This window comes from Pinus tabuliformis, chromosome 3_2, assembly GCF_031772625.1.
Source record: "Pinus tabuliformis cultivar Carrire ecotype Pingquan chromosome 3_2, CPIR1, whole genome shotgun sequence".
NCBI lineage: Eukaryota > Viridiplantae > Streptophyta > Pinopsida > Pinales > Pinaceae > Pinus > Pinus tabuliformis.
In genome coordinates this window covers 823,494,197-823,502,537 of record NC_142302.1, presented here as the reverse complement: position 1 = coordinate 823,502,537, position 8,341 = coordinate 823,494,197, and positions in this window count along the sequence as shown.

Sequence of the window (8,341 nt, the reverse complement as noted above, 5' to 3'; positions counted from 1 at the left end):
ACATCCATATCATTCTCATTGATCATTGAAAAGATATCATTGTTCTATTTTTGGAAGGGATTCATGCTCTTGCAGTCACAAGCTTAAAACAAAGTAGATCCCAACCTTAAATACAATAAAGATAAGCATAGTGTTGTTATACCTCATGTCATTGGTTGAGGCTTTCCTTTTGCTCTTTTGAAATTGACGCCTACCCTATTAGAGGCGACCAAACAATACCTTTGAGGGAAAATTCAAGTGCACCTTTTGAGAGTTTTTGAGTTTTCGACATATTACTCGCTTTGAGGCCATTACCCCTAATCCCTAGGCTGCATATCAGTATCTAAAAAAGCAGACATATTGAATGAGATGAACACTTAAAGAAAAAGGCGTAAAAGGGTAGAAAGGAATAGTTATGGCGAAAGGTACGTCTACGCTAAGTTTCCTCCTTAAAGGATTCTATATGCAAAATGTATAGCTCTTGAAACCTACATGATCATAAATGTAAAACCTTCACATCATCACTAGAATATGAAATTCATTTCATGAATTCTTCCCCCTTCCTTTTCCATGACTTTCTATCACATTCCATATCTTTTACTTAGGGACCTAGAGAACAAACATTGTGTTAGAACTTGACACGCTTATAAGGCCTAATTATTGATCCACCAGAATAATACTTTGGAGAATTATAAAAGTAGCCCTTGTTATGTTTTGTTTGATGAAATCACCTAGGGTAGGGCATCGTATGCCATACCAAGAAGTTGGATGTACCACATCAAGTGAGCAGTTTGCATTGTGATCCATTTACCATGCCTTGGGATCCATGACATCATAATGGGATACATATACTTATTTTTTAACATATTTTATCAAATTTGGATCTATGATGTTTTCTTGAGAAACATGTCATGACAACGGGATCCATGACAGTGCACCAAATTGTTACAGGGATGCCACATCATCACACATGTCACATGGATCACTCTAAGAGAGACTCCATACCCAGTTGGATGCATTTCTCAAATATTGAAATGTTTATTCCCCATTAGACAACATGTAAGTTGTTTATTAGGATGTTGGAGCTCATTTTAGAGATGGATGTAGTTACGTATGGTGGTTATAGAATAAATAATAAAAAATTGGTTTAGTTTCATACTCATGTGACACGAGGTTAGTTTTGAACACTACCATTATAACCCATAGGTGCCTAGCTATTCCCCTTCCATACACATGGGTAGTTTATGGGGATTTGAAATTTGAATCTCTTGGTACATAACAATTCATTTTCACAATGCTTTCTAGTCAAGATGCCTCCTGAGGGTTGATTAAAAGTTACTATATTAGTTGAATGATGATGTGGCATTAACAACAATATTTTATCTTTATGAACACTATAGAAAGGGAGAATTTTGTACCATGATGCATCCAATCCTTCATGTTATGTCTCATGTGTATGGTAATGTTATAACACTTCTAGAGGTGGTTAATTCTTGTTTTAACCACTTCCTCGCTAATGGGATTTAGTTATAGTGGTCTCCTAGGCTTGTGCCCTTTCTTGATCATGTATTCACTAATTTGAGGGCTTTTCAACACATTGGAGGAAGGCACACTTGGCCTAGCCATCCTATACCCACACATATGGAAAAGTTTCTAATTTTCCAACCATGTTTTAGGGATCATCTAGTGTTCAGATTGGCAAATGGGTCATTTATGCAATTTACCATATTTTTTCTACATTAATTAGCTTAGGATACTTCAATTTTCCAATAATTTCAGTAAAGAACATAGCGTTGCACTTGTAATGTGGAGGAAATTTTATTTATATAAGAAGAATGCCTCTCTCATTTCCATTTTGTTGGAGATTAATGAGAAAAATATCTTGAATAGATTTTGAGCATTAATAATATTTTTTAATGATTATTTTAAGATATTGTTAAATGGATAGACTAGGATATTTTGTAGGATTGTTGAAGACATAAGCTACACCAAAGCAAGATAAGGGTGCCATGCTCCAATTGGACAAAAGTTTAATATATAAATCCCTTAGCCTTTCCTTTGATTATTGAAGGTTACCCTTTCCTTTGAATAATGAAGGTTCCCACCTTTCTCATTCAAGTTGGACGTCTTAGAGCTCTAATATTTTTCCTTGGACATCCTTCAAGTTCATCTTAGTTTACCTAGATATGATTCTTCATGGACCAATCCCCCATCATCCTCGTGGAAAGATAAGAAATTAATTCATATACGTTGTCTCTTTTGCATCTAAAATCCTATATTCAAAATAGATTTCATATCTGATTTTTTGTGGTGATGATTAATGGTGATATATGGAAATATTTTCTTTTACGTTTCACATTGTTTTCCTTCAAATAGTCGAAAGGAAAAGAAGTTGCTACTCCATAGATCCCACCTTGGGATCTACCAAAAAGTGGTTGGAATATCCAAGCTAATATCCTAATTACCATTCCATTTCCAACCATACAAATAGAAAAAAAATAGATGAATGATCATACTTCAAACCCTCCTAGGCTGATGTATTTTGTGGATCATTATTGTGGCTAGAAAACCTACTCCTAACTGGAGATCCCACTCTAAATCCTTAATCCAAACCCATGCACACATGCAAAAATGAACTAGGATGACATTTTCCTCCATCAAAGGCAAGTTAGCATGTAATATAAACTTAATACAAGAATTATATTGCATATCCATCACATACATAGACATGAAATGGAGAAGGAAAATATTTTGCATTCATATCATAATGAAAGTACATACACCTTAACTATAATATGTGCTCTCCTTTGATCCTTGGTTCTCCTCTTCGCTTGACTTACTGACAAAGTGGGATCTTTTAAGATGAGAGAGAATATTACGCTGGAAAGATTTCACCAACATTATTGCGCTAACTCTTTGATTCCTCTGCCTCTCACCCTTTAGATGATCTCACTAAATAGGCCTTTCCTAGATCTGAGAGGATGTATCTAGATTCTCAGGGAAATGATATGTTAGGTTTGGTGGCATGTGAATTAGGTGGATATAAGTTAGACTTGATGGCATGTGAACCAAGAAATTATAAGTCATGCACAAGTTTTATGCTCAATCATAAGCTTTTCCCAGCTCACTAAGAAACTTCTTAAATATGATTTTTCTCTCAAATACGAAATAATTACTATTTCATAATTATGAAATTGTCATAAAATAATTATGATAAAGTACTCAATTATGTAATTTCATCCCTCTAACATCTAAAAACTTCCTTCAAAGACCTATATGAGCAAAAACAAGGGTGAAAGGGGATGCATTTTATCCATCAACTAAGATAGTTTGAACTAGGGTTTCTCTGACTGAAATGTAGTTGAAAACAAGGTAATAATAGATGCCCCATAATGCATGAGTTTAGAAGTAAAATTGATGGGAAAAAAACATTACAAAGACATATATCAAAATGGACAGAAGGAGTCAAAATGAAGGGACCATATTGCATCCACATTGATAACCAAGTATAAAACATAATAAGATCATCTCTGAGTTGGGCATATCCATTCATAAGGTAAAGAATAACTGAAAATGGATGACAACTAGTTTTTAAACTAACACAAATAATTCTTGCAAAGAAATTCTCAATAAAACAGAAAATATTCAATGCTAAACACATACACATTAAAATAAAAATTTTATTCTAGAAACCCAAAACATGGAAAAACAACGATATTTTTCAATATATTATCTTTCCAATGCTAAAATAGAATATGTACCTGCCATGACATTCATAAATCCCTAATTCATTAAACCTATATTATAATACAATTGTAGTTCTTATGCCTATATGTAGAAAATAATTGGAAAAGCCACCATGCATGTAAAATTTGCTAAAAACTGAAAACTACCAAAAATGAATGCAATAAAGCTTCCCCAAATTTTATTTTTAATGTCTTTCCTCGAACTCTTTGTAGGGGGCCACCACGACCTAAATACATCTCAATATGAAGGGGATGACAACCTCCCCATTTCCATGGTACATATAAATTCACATGGGGTTAGTCATGTGAAAAATATAACACATACCAAGCATGCCAAACCATACACTGTAGATCCATGACATGAAATACTAGTACATGGACATGAGAAATACATGATGGATCTATGCAAGGAGAAAAAATAACCATATACACCAAGAAATACAATGTAGATCTATGTCATAACCAACATCAATAGCACTATTGATACATAGAAGAAAAATGTTCCAAAGTAGCTCTCAAAGTACATAAGGTGCTATGAACTGCAATGCAGCCTAGGTGGGGTGCCATCATTAGAGAAATTTTGAGGTAAAAAATGGGCCTCAGAACAAAAATGTGCAACTGAAATCAATTTTATAAGAACCAACAGGATTCAACATGATGATTTCAACGATGGGGGATGATTAACCCTTTTTGGAGTAAAAAAGTAAAAAAATAAAACAAAATATAAAAAAATAAAAGAACTACTTTTTCAACTTGCATTTTCAACTTATCTCCATATGGTTTTACTAAAATTTCAAGTAGGAGCACTCATTGGGTCTGAAATTAAATTCCTTATCCAAGGAATACCCATTTTGCATATTTTTGATGGTCCCTACTACACAACAATGAGAAATACATGAAAAAATGTGATTGCAATCACGTTTTTCATGTATCTCTCATTTTTTGTGTAGGAGGTCCCATTGAAAGTATGCAACATGGGTACTCCTTAGATGAGGAATTAGGTTCTACATCCAATAAGTTATCCTACTCAAAATTCAAGTAGAACCATGTGGAGATAAGTTGAAAATATGAGTTGAAAAAATAGTTTTTTCTTTTTTTCCCTCTAAAATCTGATGATGTAGTCTAACCTCATTTTATTGTTTCCATTATTATTTGATAATATTCCTTAGGAGGACCATTGTAGACCTTAAAATTTCTCTCATGATAAGAGTGAGATGTCACAAGACTCAAGGTCTTCTACTCAACCTTGATGGTATGAATCTATGGCATGTGAATAGATGAGTTGATGTTGATCATGGTAGAAATTGTCCGATTAAAAAATGAATAGAGGTATATCATTAACAAATGCAAGGGCACCCATCAATAATGAAAATGGAGCCCAGCGTACTTGGTACAATCCATAGAGTGTGTATAATTGTGTTAACATTGAACAATCATGGATTTGACTGACTAGAGTCAATGAGGTAAACCCACTGTTGATCACGAGAAATCCTGCCACTGAGCAATGTAAGCTTCAAGGTACTATTGGTTCCTAGATTAAGCTCTTCAATAATAAGTTGGATTCAATAGAATATGAACCATTGAAGGAGGGACTTAATGTATCCCCCACCTATTGACATGGAATATACCAAAATATTATGTATGGATGATGTCACCATGTATAACTGACACAGTGATGGCCGACACAAAAAGTCAATAACGATTGCGGATGGTCGACCAAGATTTATAGTTCTCTTTGAAATTTAATGGCATGAAACAAAAGTGACTTGGAAGAATTGACTAATAAGAACCACATTACATCATGCAAGAAGCACCCTTCATAGTGACTAAAAAGGTAAGAAGTCAAAGAAGTAAAAGGACTCATATGTATGGTACAAATCATATGTAAGCTAAAACCTAATTGTAAGGTATTGATGCAAAAGGTTGCCATGTTTGAAGGTGACATGAAAAACGCTACCAATTTCACTGATATAGTAATAAAATAACTTCCCACCCCTGTCTTTTTATTAATTGGTACTTCCTTCATAGTTTAGTGAAAATGAAAGGGAAGACAGGTAAGATTGATTGCGTCTTTTTTATTAAGTTTTAACAACCCCTAAAAGGAGATAAAATGATATTGGATAGGGTGTCTTCTTGATGGTTTAATGAGCTTGAAAAATATATAGAAGTAGGCTCAATATAGGGTGTCTTTTTCATGATGTTTTAATGATGTTGAAATACAGGTAAAATGATGCTCAGTAACCATCAATGTTTAACAAGCATGAGAAGAACATTAATGAAGATAATCCTAAAGAAAAAAGTGGCATAAAGGATAAAAAACTATTCCAAGTTGATGGAACCATGGTGAGCAAAGTTAATGTTTACATCCACTCATTGCAATAATATTTCTAAAAAGGGTAAGAACACCAAGCAAAGGATAGAAATAGGTTCAAGGGAAATTTGACTGCAATGATGGAAGTGAGACCATGGAATTTCAACATGCATAAGTAAGAAAGGAAATGCATGACAATGATCGCAAGGTAAAAGTGGTTGGATATAACAACCCTAGTGAAAAACTCATGTAACAAAAGTTAATAAAGGAAAAATAAGACCACGGTTAAGGGACACTTATTCCAAGCTGAAAGTTGGGCAATGATATCCTAGTGGGCATCAATGGATGTGTGTTTTGGCTAAGGAAAATTGGCAAAGGCATTAAAAGGAAAAATGGCATTTTTGGCACATTTATTTATGAAAATAAAGGAAATTAGGAAAAAGTAAGGTGAAAGGTCACACGTTGCATGTGAGGAGGAAATTGAAGGAAAATAATTGAAAAGGAAGAAATTAGAGGCCTCTTTAATAAAAAGGCTTCTAAGGATTAGTTGGTAACCTTTTGCTAGTTCATGTTTGGAGCTCTCTCATTATTCTCTCTCTCTCTCACTCTTGGTCACAGAGATTTCTTGGAGCATTCTAGCTTTGGATCAAGGAAGGAAACGAAAGGAAAGGAAAGGAAATAAAGGATCAAGGAAGAAGAGCAGGATTAAGAAACTTCAATAGGAATACTTGCAGGTAATCTTTTGCATGTGTGATTTCCTAGTTGGTTTGGACATGCATGGCTTTGCATGTTGGTGTATGGTTCTCTTGCTATCAGTGACATGGTTTTGTCGGGTTATGAAAGTGATTTTTAGCCTAGTCTTGCCTTTCTCTGGATGCCATGGTATGTTGGGGTGTTTATCTCAATTTTGAGCTTTGGTTTGCTGGATGGATTTCGGAATCTAGAGATGAGGTAGTCTCAAGTTTCACTCCCAAAGGCCTAGGAATCCCTTGACTAGTTTTGGAGGGATACACGGTAAAGCCTGAGGGAGAAGTCTCAGTTTAGGGCCTAGTGATCCTAGTTTGGTGTTATGAAACCAGCTCACAAAAAGATAGAAAAGAGAGATCAACGCCTTAGAATTCAGCCTCTTCGAGGGGGAAACTGCCTTTACATTACATGAATGAACAATTTTGATGATTCAAATGACAAAACCTCCTTTCTATACATAGGAGTCTAAGGAGTCACAATATAACCCGGTCGACCTAACAATAATAATATAAAGCCACAAAAATAACAATAGAGGGATTCTATGGGGCATAGTAATAACAATATGGGGACAATAGGGGCACAAAAATATTAATAAGGGATACAACTACAATAGTAATGGGGTAATCACTAGTATTATAGGGACCCAACATTTGGATTGTGGTAAATCTTAAGAGACTGGTCTCAGTTTAGGGCCTAGTGATCTGGGATTGGATTGCAATAAAACTAGAGAGACAAGAAGATGGAAAATTCCTCAAGGATAGTGATGGATTCCAGATGGAATTCCATGTTTAGTTTGGTTGTGATTGGAGCACCAATTTTGGTGTTATCACGGTTTAATGAGGGTGGAGGTGGTTTAACCTTCCTAATTCCCTTGGTTGTTTTTGGATTGTTTGTTCTATGAGATCCCACATTCATGCTTGGAATATAGCAGAGGGGTGACTAGCTGAAAGAGATATTTGGTTCATCCATGTCTATGGTCGTGTGGTACATGGAAGTCCCATATTTGGTCGGATTTGCGTATGATTAATAAAATCTAAGTTATCTTAATTTTGTACTTGTTTTATGTTATTGGAATCCTCTGCAGGTTTATGAAAAAGCCTTGTCAGGGATATTGGTCTGCTGCAAAAATAATTCTAAAATACTTGCAAGGAAATCAAGACATTGGACTTAAGTATACACATGTGGGCGACTTTAGCTTGATTGGATACTCTAATTTAGACTTCGATGGAGATAAATAAATTGGTGTATCTACTTTAGGTTATGTTATGAGTCTTGGATCAAGAACTGTCTCCTCGAGGTCATGCAAAAAATAAGTTCTAGTGGATTCTACAACTAATGAAAAATATGTGGTAGCAGCTAAAGGAATAAAGGAAATTGTTTGTCTCAAAAAAATTATGGAATATTTGCAGAAGAAACAAGTGCATTGAATGCCTCTCATGATTGACAATACTTTCGCAATAAATTTGGCCAAGAACCCAAAGTTCCATGATTGAATGAAGCACATCAATACAAAATACCATTTGATTTGAAATAATTTTGAGGTCAAGACAATCCACCT